The 10,829-nt window shown below is 43.1% G+C and overlaps 3 non-coding genes across 3 annotated transcripts; 1 reads left to right on the top strand and 2 right to left on the bottom strand.

Moving 5' to 3' along the window:
- Positions 1-4,441: 4,441 nt before the first annotated feature.
- On the bottom strand, positions 4,442-4,516 carry Trnas-cga (transfer RNA serine (anticodon CGA)). Its single transcript has one exon. It is a non-coding gene; the product is annotated as a tRNA-Ser (tRNA).
- A 525-nt stretch (positions 4,517-5,041) lies between these two features.
- Positions 5,042-5,116, bottom strand: Trnas-cga (transfer RNA serine (anticodon CGA)). Its single transcript has one exon. It is a non-coding gene; the product is annotated as a tRNA-Ser (tRNA).
- A 153-nt stretch (positions 5,117-5,269) lies between these two features.
- On the top strand, positions 5,270-5,344 carry Trnas-cga (transfer RNA serine (anticodon CGA)). The gene has a single exon. It is a non-coding gene; the product is annotated as a tRNA-Ser (tRNA).
- The last annotated feature ends 5,485 nt before the right edge of the window (positions 5,345-10,829 follow it).

The raw sequence follows: 10,829 nt of genomic DNA, 5'->3' as shown, positions 1-10,829 counted from the left end.
GCTATTATTCAATACTTTTGGACTGCTATTCTTTTCTGCGGTAAAGCTGAGATAAGCGATAGGAAACGACAGTGGGCTGAACCACCTACTTGAAAAGGCACTGCATGCTTCTCCTTCCTCCTTGACATGAAAAGAGGGCAATGATTTTTACCAGACGATCTCGTGAAAAATTTAGTGAGTGAATATTGGATTTCAGATTTATTGATTGTAATAAAATGTAGCAAAAAATGGGAGGGTCAGATATAAGGAAGCATCTTATCTACGCAATGGAATAAGTGCGTCGGACTGTCTGAAAGACCTAAAATCTTACCGAGAAAATATTAGCAGTTGTGCCAGTACTTTTTTAACAAAGAGATGCAGTGGCGGTTTTATTTGAAAACGATATAATGGCAGAATAATTTGAAGGCATCGGCCTTTAAAAATCCCCGAACTTACGTTCGAGAAGACAAGGTTCTTAGATTTTTGATCATGTAATCTGCACTAAAAGCATTGACAATTTCTGCTGCCCAAATACATCTCTTTGTTATCGTCATATGGCGACAGTCCCACAGACGGTCTAAAGCTGTAATGAAAAACATGGATAATTATTTAATATAGTAGTGATTAGAGCTAATTAAATTATTAGAACAAATAATTCAACTAACTTAAATACATTTCTCGATATTTACGACCACCGAGAACGGCGCGGCGCCGGCGAGGCCTGAACTGTGGACCGTCAGGCTCGAAGACCGTGAGCCCGCCGTAGACAGTTCATTCACTCATAACCTCTTGTTGGAACAGATGCCTGCCTAAATACACTGGTCTGTCAACGATCGGACCCGGCAGCACATCCAAAAACCATGCAAGCAGCACACACGCTGGGGAAAACTCAGATCTGATAGTTTATTTAGTCATTTTCCAAACATCAACAGTGTAAAAATAGACAATTTTTCTTCTATCATGTAGCAGATGTTTCTAAACTAACTGTTTACAAAGCAGTTTAAGTTAAATTACAGCAAATTACAATGAAATTTAATTAGAAAGCTAGAAATGTTCAAGGTTTCTTTCTGCTGTGCCAACCACCTCGTCCCAGAATAGCAATTGCAACCTACTCCCTCATTTGCTACCTTTATTCCAATGCCTGTCTTCCTCTACAGTTTTTAGCCTTTACAGCTCCCTCTAGCACCCTGGAAATTATTTCCTGATGCCTTAACAGATGTCCTCATCCTGTCCCTTCTTATTGTCAGTGTTTTACATATATTTCTGTCCTCTCCGATTCTGCGCAGAACCTAATTTTCAACATTGGCCTTTGGCACCGCATCTCAAATGCTTCGATTCTCTTCTGTTCCGGTTTTCCCACAGTCCATGTTTCACTACCATACAATTCTGTGGTACAAAGGTACATTCTCAGAGATTTCTTCCTCAAAGTAAGGCCCGTGCTCGATACTAGTATACTTCTCTTGGCTAGGAATGCCATTTTTGCGTGAGCTAATCCGCTTTTGATGTCGTTCTTACTCAGTCCGTCATGGTTCGTTTTATTGCCTAGGTGGCAGAATTCCTTGACTTCATATAATTCTTGACCATCAATCGAGATGTTTAGTTTCTTGCTGTTCTCGTTTCGGCTACTTATAATTACTTTCGCTTTTCCACGATTTACTCTCAATCCATATTCTGTACTCATTATACTGTCATTCCATTCATCAGATCATGCAGTTCTTCTTCACTTTCTCTGAGGATAGCGATGTCATCAGCTAGTCTTATCACTGATATCCTTTCACCTTGTATTCTAATTCCACTTTTGAGCCTTTCTTTTATTTCCGTCTTTGCTTCTTCGATGTGTAGATTGAACAGAAGGAGTGAAAGTCTGTGTGTCCAACTTGCACCATTTTTAATCCGAGCACTGCGTTCTTAGTCGTCCCGTCTTATTGTTTTCTCTTTGTTCTTGTATGTACTATACATTACCCGTATTTCCCTAGAGCTTACCCCTACCTTTCTCAGAATTTCGAATATCTTGCGTCATTTGACGTTGCCGAAGACTTTTTCCAGGTCGACAAGTTCTATGAAAGCGTCTTGATTTTTCTTCGGTCTAGCTTCCATTATCAACCGTAATATCAGAACTGCCTCTCTGGTGCCTTTACCTTTCCTAAAGCCAAACTGCCATCTAACACATCTTGTGCAACATGCCAAATTGAAGGTAATTTAATGATGCTCAAGTGAAGTGTTTAAACAATTGCCTGTTTTCCTGAGTGCACTATGTGCCCCTTTTAACGACGTACAGACGATATGTAACCATGAGTTCTGCTCGCTCTTTAGTGTAGACCGACACCACACATTTGTCATTATACAAGTAGCGAGCAAGTATTCGCCGAATGTCGAGCGGTGTGGGCGGATCAACAGCTGATGGCCGATAGCCGATGTTGGGGGATCGTCCTATGACGCACCACGTCAGTCTTTGGCGCCACATCAAATTGGATGAATGTTCGTCTAGACATGCTCGTTTACGCAGTCTGTACACTGGCTCACTTTACAAGCGTTCTTGGGTGAGTAGCCTTTCGTTATAGAATTCACTCTCTTGAGAACGTACTAAATACATTTATTCGCTAAAATGTGTAGCAGCCGAATAAAAGAGTGAACTAGATGCAATAAGTGGTGGTATGCAATTAACCTTAACTATGGTTTCAACGCATTTAAGTACAAGAAACAAACTTCACATTAGCAACCACTCAGTTAGTAAAGCGATCTATCATCTCCACATAAGGTGTGTGCAACGATCTGCACATCCATTTGTAACAGTTGAAGTCCCTAAAATCAAGGTTTGTCACATCAATATAATCAATCACATAAAATGCCAGACCATGTTACGAGCTATATGTCGCTATACATGTAGCTCTTAACATGGCGTGGCATTTTATGTGATTGATTTTGCTGATTTGACATGCCCTTGCTTTTGGGGCTTTAACTTTTTCAAATGGATGTACAGATCGTTTCCGACATGCATCATGTGGAGATCTTAGATCAATTTAGTAACTGACTGTTTGCTAATGTGAAGTTTGTTTCTTGTCCTTCTGAAGAAGACGGGCTTAAATCCATTGGAATCATGATTAATGTTAATTGAATACAAACTTTCTTTGCAAGTTGCTGTCTTATTCACCTACTAATCTGTAATTTTTGCTGAAGTGCAACCATGTTCAAAATATTAAATAAAATGTGTCATTCATTTAATATTCGTTTTTATTTCAGCGGTTATGATTTTGTTTCATTATCAGTTCCTTTGATTTTCGAAATTGCCAGTGCATGATGAAAAGTAATGCCTCCGAATTTTGTGTGTGTGAAAACTCTTAAAGCTGTTTAAATGAAACAAACTTTATTAACTTCTAAACCTTTGTTCTTCGTGTCTACCTGTTTACTTCTCAGGATGGTTTCCCTGGCTACGAACACATTTCTCCCAAGGAGAGACTAGTTTGTTAAGAGCGTCACTGTAGAATGTTTGACTCTGTTGACGGAACCACAACCTCACCCCTGCTTGCACACCTCCAGCACTGTTACAGTGAAGGCCCTGAAGATAGCCTGGCATTGTTATGTTCAAGGAGAGGGTGCTCCGTGTCCGGACGAAGGTCTCTGCACTTAGAAACTCGATTAGAGCACGCTGTTTCTAAAGCACCGTCATAATTACGCTACACACCGCCATGTTACATGTTACAGTTCGAAACCCTCTAGCGACAAAGGGTTTCAACTTGCGCCAGCCAACCGGGAAAGTCGTCCGAATATTCCGCAAGACATGTAATACTTCAAACAATCTTGAGAACATAAAAAAATTAGGAGGCATTACTTTTCAGCACGACCTCGTATGATTATTTTCCCATTGCTTTGATTCATTTTCACCACTTAATCCATCTAACACTACATCTAGAATTACACTATCTGACAGAAACAATTAAAGCTCACAGAAGGCATGGTCGGACGGCATGTATGGTCAGACGGGTGTGTATACAATTGGTGTCGCATTTCCTTGTGAAACCTTGAAGGGGCGCCAAAAGGGATTAGCATTGTTCGTGCTTACATTTTTTACCATTCGTGGTGGGGAGTGTAAGAAGAATGAACAGCTTCAGTTGTCTGGTGGTCACAGAAGAACCCGGAGGTGCAGGATTCGAACCTGCGACCGTAGTGGTCACGCGGTTCCAGACTGAAGCGCCTAGAGCCGCACGGCCGCACCGGCCGGCATAAATTGGCAATAGCGTTACTTTAAAAAATAGTTAAATGAACATAAATTTTCAACTAATCAATAGGTATGTTTCTCAACTTTAATGGACACCAGCCACTACCTTCCCATTGTCCGGTTGTTGTTCCTTCTTACTGTACTGCCACACGACATCATCACAAAAACAGTTGAATTCCAGAATGAGATTTTCACTCTGCAGCGGAGTGTGCGCTGATATGAAACTTCCTGGCAGATTAAAACTGTGTGCCCGACCGAGACTCGAACTCGGGACCTTTGCCTTTCGCGGGCAAGTGCTCTACCAACTGAGCTACCGAAGCACGACTCACGCCCGGTACTCACAGCTTTACTTCTGGCAGTATCCGTCTCCTATCTTCCAAACTTTACAGAAGCTCTCCTGCGAAACTTGCAGAACTAGCACTCCTGAAAGAATGGATATTGCACAGACATGGCTTAGCCACAGCCTGGGGGATGTTTCCAGAATGAGATTTTCACTCTGCAGCGGAGTGTGCGCTGATATGAAACTTCCTGGCAGATTAAAACTGTGTGCCCGACCGAGACTCGAACTCGGGACCTTTGCCTTTCGCGGGCAAGTGCTCTACTAACTGAGCTACCGAAGCACGACTCACGCCCGGTACTCACAGCTTTACTTCTGCCAGTATCCGTCTCCTACCTTCCAAACTTTACAGAAGCTCTCCTGCGAAACTTGCAGAACTAGCACTCCTGAAAGAATGGATATTGCACAGACATGGCTTAGCCACAGCCTGGGGGATGTTTCCAGAATGAGATTTTCACTCTGCAGCGGAGTGTGCGCTGATATGAAACTTCCTGGCAGATTAGAACTGTGTGCCCGACCGAGACTCGAACTCGGGACCTTTGCCTTTCGCGGGCAAGTGCTCTACCAACTGAGCTACCGAAGCACGACTCACGCCCGGTACTCACAGCTTTACTTCTGCCAGTATCCGTCTCCTACCTTCCAAACTTTACAAGTTTCGCAGGAGAGCTTCTGTAAAGTTTGGAAGGTAGGAGACGGATACTGGCAGAAGTAAAGCTGTGAGTACCGGGCGTGAGTCGTGCTTCGGTAGCTCAGTTGGTAGAGCACTTGCCCGCGAAAGGCAAAGGTCCCGAGTTCGAGTCTCGGTCGGGCACACAGTTTTAATCTGCCAGGAAGTTTCAACAGTTGAATTATTTATGAGGTCCGAATCGCTTTCCGTTACGTGGAGCTACTGTACGGCGAAAAATCATTCGATGTCACGATACATGACAATGTGCGCATATGTTGTCATTCGCCGAGTACTTGCCAAATGCTTAATGTCTGGCGCCGTCCTTACGGAAGATGGGCCGCGCCTGTAGACGGCTGCATCGGCATCCCGCGCAGCACGACTTGCGCTAGGCGGTGGTGGAGGTATTGGCGAAGAGGCGGGGGACTCGTGTGAATCACGAGCGGGGGCAGGTATCTCCATGGGAACGAACCCGGCACGTGACCACTGACTCACCCAGCGCCCACCTGGCGCCTGCACACGGTCCCGGCCTGGGGTCTGCGCTGCAACTCGATATCAAAGGAGCGCGCCGCTTATTGTCTGCCGCAGGAGACTCCCTGAGCCCTTGTATACAACAGATTCGCTGTTAAAACACTTTTGATGTCAGCACATCTAGTGTGACACTTTTTTTTTCTTTCGCTGTCGTGCCAGTATTAGCCTGTTCTCTTGTAACTGCATCTGCATCTAAATCTACATCTACATCTCCACTCAACAAACCACTTTACGGATTATGGCAGAGGGTACTTCTCGTATCACTTTCTTCTGCCTCCCCCTTTTCCTGTTCCATTCACGAAATTCACGAGTAAAAAATGACTGTCGGTAACGCTGAGTAAGACATCGAATTTCAACGACTTTCTCGTCGTGATCATTTCAAGAGAAACATTTGCAAAGAAGTAATATGTTACCTGATCCTTACTGGAATGCACCCTCTCGACATTTCAACGGTAAATGGCACCGTGATGCACAACGCCTCTCTTGTAGTGTCTGTCAGTGGAATTTGTTGAGCGTCTCGTAACACTCTCGCGCTGACTGAAAGAGCCCGTGACGAAAGCCACCGTATCCGTTGCATCAATCCTACTTCATAATAGCCGTAGACTGATGAACAATACACAAGAATTAGTCTAAGGAGTGTTCTGTAAGCCACAATTTTATCAACATTCTTCCAACGAATCTCACCCTGGCATTTGTTTTCCTACTTTTTATTGTATGTGGTCATTCCACTTTACGTCGCTCTGAGTGTTTAATCCTAGACATTGTCCGCTAATTAATGTTTCCAGTGGTTTGGCGCCAATAGTCTAATCTTCGGATATTTATCAGCAATGAATTACATTTATTTACATTCAGGGTTCAAATGGTTCAAATGGCTCTGAGCACTGTGGGACTTAACTTCTGAGGTCATCAATCCCGTAGAACTTAGAACTACTTAAACCTATCTAACCTAAGGATATCACACACATCCATGCCCGAGGCAGTATTCGAACCTGCGACCGTAGCAGTCGCGCGGTTTCGTACTGTAGCGCATAAAAACCACTCGGCCACCCCGGCCGGCTCATTCAGGGTCAATTCCTGCATAGTCTCTGGGCCAAACGTCAATCCTCTGCAGGTCTTCCTGCGTTTTGCAACATCTTTGGGCGCTGATACTTAATTACAGACATCGCTGTTTTCCGCCATTAGCCTCAAGTGGCCTTCAAGTTATCCAGTAGATCACCAGTACACACTGAGGTGACAAAAGTCAGGGGGTAGTGATATGCAGATATATAGACTATGGTACTATCGCGTACGCAAGATATAAAAGATCAGTACATTGCCAGATCTGTCACTCATACTCAGGTGACTCATGTGACAAGGTTTACGAGGCGATTATGGCCGCGAGATGTGAATTAACATACTTCGATCGCGGAATGGTAATTGGAACCAGAGGCACGGGACATTTTCTTTCGGAAATCGTAGGGAATTCAGTATTCCGAGATCCATAGTATCAAGAGTATGCCGACAATGCCAAATTTCAGACATTACCTTTCACGGACATCGCAGTGGCTGACGGGCTTCACTTAGCGACCGAGAGCAGCAGTGTTTACGTAGAGTTGTTTGTGCTAACAGACAGACAGAAATCATTGTGGGCTTCAGGACAAACGTATCCTATGGACACTGCGGCGAAATTTGCCATTTGTGGGGTATGGTAGCAGAAAAACGACGTGAGCGCGTTTGCTGACACCGCGACATCGTCTGCTGCGCCTCTTCAGGACTCGTGATCGTATCAGTTGGACCCTAGACGACTCGAAGACCGTGGCCTGGTCACATGAGTCCCGATTTCCTTTGGTAAAGGCTGATGGTGTGGCACAGAGCCCCACGAAGCCGTGGACCCAAGTTGTTAGCAAGGCGCTGTACAAGCTGGTGGTGGCTCCATAATGGTGTAGACTGTATTTACATGGAGTGGACTGGACTGGATCCTCTCATCGAACTGAACCGATCATTGACTGGAACTGGTTATGCTCTGCTGCTTGGATACCATTTGCTGTCATTCACAGTCTTGGTGTTCCCAAACAATGACGTCATTCCACCAAGCACAGTTGTCCGCATTTGAAGAACATTGTGGACAGTTCAAGCGAATGATTTGACCACCCAGATCACATAATATGAATACCATCGAACATTTATGGGACATAATCGGGAGGTCAATTCGTGCACAACACGCTGCACCAGAAATATTTTCGTAATTATGCACGCCTATAGAGGCAGCATGCGTCAGTATTTCTGCAGGGGACTTCCAATGACTTGTTGAGTCGACGCCGCGTCGAGTTGCTGCATTATGCCGGGCAAATGGTGGTCCAACACGATATTAGTACGTTTCCCATGACTTTTCTCACCTCAGTGTAAGATGTAAGTAGTAGCATTCCTCTAATACTCTCCACGAGTACTACCGAAATATTGTTTACATTTGACGATTCTGTTCCGTTAAGATCGACGTATTGAATTCTGTGTCAAAGAAAGTCGTAAATCCGACTACGAATCTGGTCCGGCGCTCGGCAAACTCATATTTTGTTCAGTAAAAGACAGCACGGAACTGCGTAGAGTGCCGGAATTCAAGGAACATGGCATCAATCTGAGCGCTTTTGCACGTAATTTTTTAAAAAGATGAGTAATTTAAGAGAATTCGGTTCAATCACGTTAAATTTGATCACAGTAAAACTGCGATGTTCAGACACACACTACCAGATAGACTATCTCAAAGAATAAGAGTACAGATCAGTTCATTAAAGCAAGACAACCATTTTTAGACTTACGAGAAAGCTTTATCATACAGATAAGAAAATTCCGTCTTTTGCAACTGAATGTTTTGTGTTTCGCCACTTAGTGCTAGACACTGTATTCTGTTCTATGTTTCTTTTTCTACTGGTTGGATAATGAGTTCTCGAATTAGAAATGTTTTCTGACTTTTAACTGTGAAGCCATAAATGGAAGTTAATGAAATGTTCTTACGGCAGGCTGCCGAACAGACGCTGTCAAGCATACCTGAAATAAACTTTCTAGGAAATTTAATAGTAAATGCTCTTAGTTGTATTTCCTCATTGAGAAATTTCACCTCTTCTTTCTGCTGCGATGGTCGTCTCGAATACAGCCGCCATAGAAATTGCTAGTTGTTGACTGTGCCTCCTAATGAAAGAAACGCATATTTCGATATGGTGAAATGAACAGTTTGTCAAATAAATAGACAGGCACTGTAATTTACTTAATTTATTTATATTAACCGAAAAATCCAAAATTAAATTTTGTAAAGAAACTGTTATAGTTGGAAGAGCCATAAAATGTTCGCGTCTTCTCTTCATCAAGACACACCACAGCCTCCTCTCTTTCTGCCGACCTAAAAAAAGCGACAGTCACTTCTCCCTCATCTAACAGCATCTGTGCTGCAACCGATCGCTTCCTTTTTTATCTTGTGTGTGGTACACATCTTTGGAAATATCTAGCAAGTACCATTACAGTGGTATTGATTTTATGTCCTTATCATGTAACTATATGATCTTCTGTATGTACTAAATGTATATAGTTGAGGTCTCTTCCGGTTAATAAGTCACATTTAAGGATTTCACTGAACTTAACCTATACTGAAGCACACTGCACAAAATTGGAAATTTGTGGTAAGGTCTTATGGGACCAAACTGCTAAGGTCATCGGTCCCAAAGCTCACACACTACTTAATCTAACTTAAACGAACTTACGCTACGGAAAACACACACCCTCATGCCCGAGGGAGGACTCGAACCTCCGACGGGGGGAGCTGATCGAACCGTGACAAGGCACCTCAAACCACGCGGTTCACAAACCACACATCCTTGCTCACAGACTTCAGTATGTAAACAAGAACATTTGCAGCGCGCTACAGCATAGGTTAAGTACAATCAAGTGTTTAAATGTGACCTATTAATTGGAAGAGGGTACATTCATCTATTACATACAGAAGATCGATTACATGGATACGTGAGGAGGATATAAAATGAATACTACTAGAAGTGCCTAGAGTCAATAGCCGAAACATGTTTGGCAGACACACATGAAACATTCAGTTGCAAAAGATGGACTTTTTCTTACCGATATGATAAAACATTTCTGAAGAAACAGCTGAGGATAAATGGCCGCAAATGATAACGATATTACTTGCTTTCGTTAACTTCCGTTGGTAGTCCACTTGCCGTCCACCATACTGTTTGTGATCGTACTTTAGATAGCCCATCTATTTTTTATGAACTGTCGTGTTCTTTTATTTGTTGAGATCTCCCGTTTCTTGTGATGGAATGTAAATGTAGGTGAAAGCTTGCTGTTCCGAAATGCGTTAGTTTTAATGTGCTCTTATACATCAGTCGTCAACGTCATAAATGGGGCTAAGTCGAATTATTCCTCTGAACCGTTAAACCATACCTGCGTCCTCGCTCCCATCTAGAGATGGATACTAGTTGTTGCTGATAACAAACAGCGAAAGCCATACGAACGAAGTCAGACCGCCACTTACACGAGTCGAAAAGCTACAATGGCCAAATACACTTGTTTTAATATAACATACGTATTCTTCTTTTTTTCTTCTCCTCAGCGATCACAGGCCCTGCATCAACTATCTGCTTCCACCGCCTTCTATATCTCGCAGTCTCTCTCCACACTGCAGAAATTCCTATTGCGATATCCTTCTCTACGTCATCGTTCTACCTTGTACTAGGTAGGCCCAGTGGTCTTGTTGCCTACAGAGTTCCTTCAGATGCTTTTTTGGAGATTCTGTTGATTCCCATTCTAGCAACATGTCCAACCCATGGCACTCTCCTACTTTTTAATTTCTTCATGATAGTGGGTTGCTTCATTGACTGATATATTTCATTGTTCTTTCGAATTCTCCATACGCCATTCTCCAACACAGGCCCCCAGATTTTTTTTATTACTTTTCTTTCGAAAACATTCAGTTTTTCTCTTTCATTCTTTATAAGCGTCCAGCTTTCTGAACCTTGCAGTACTATGGGGCAGATGACAGTGTTGTATATCTTCATATTTGTTGTGATTGAAAAAGCTTTACTTTTAAGTCGGTTGCTTAGTGAGAACAGACATCTTGA

The sequence above is a fragment of the Schistocerca gregaria genome, chromosome 4 (assembly GCF_023897955.1).
Source record: "Schistocerca gregaria isolate iqSchGreg1 chromosome 4, iqSchGreg1.2, whole genome shotgun sequence".
NCBI lineage: Eukaryota > Metazoa > Arthropoda > Insecta > Orthoptera > Acrididae > Schistocerca > Schistocerca gregaria.
Note: the sequence above shows the minus strand (reverse complement) of the source record. Positions and strands in the feature narration are given on the sequence as shown.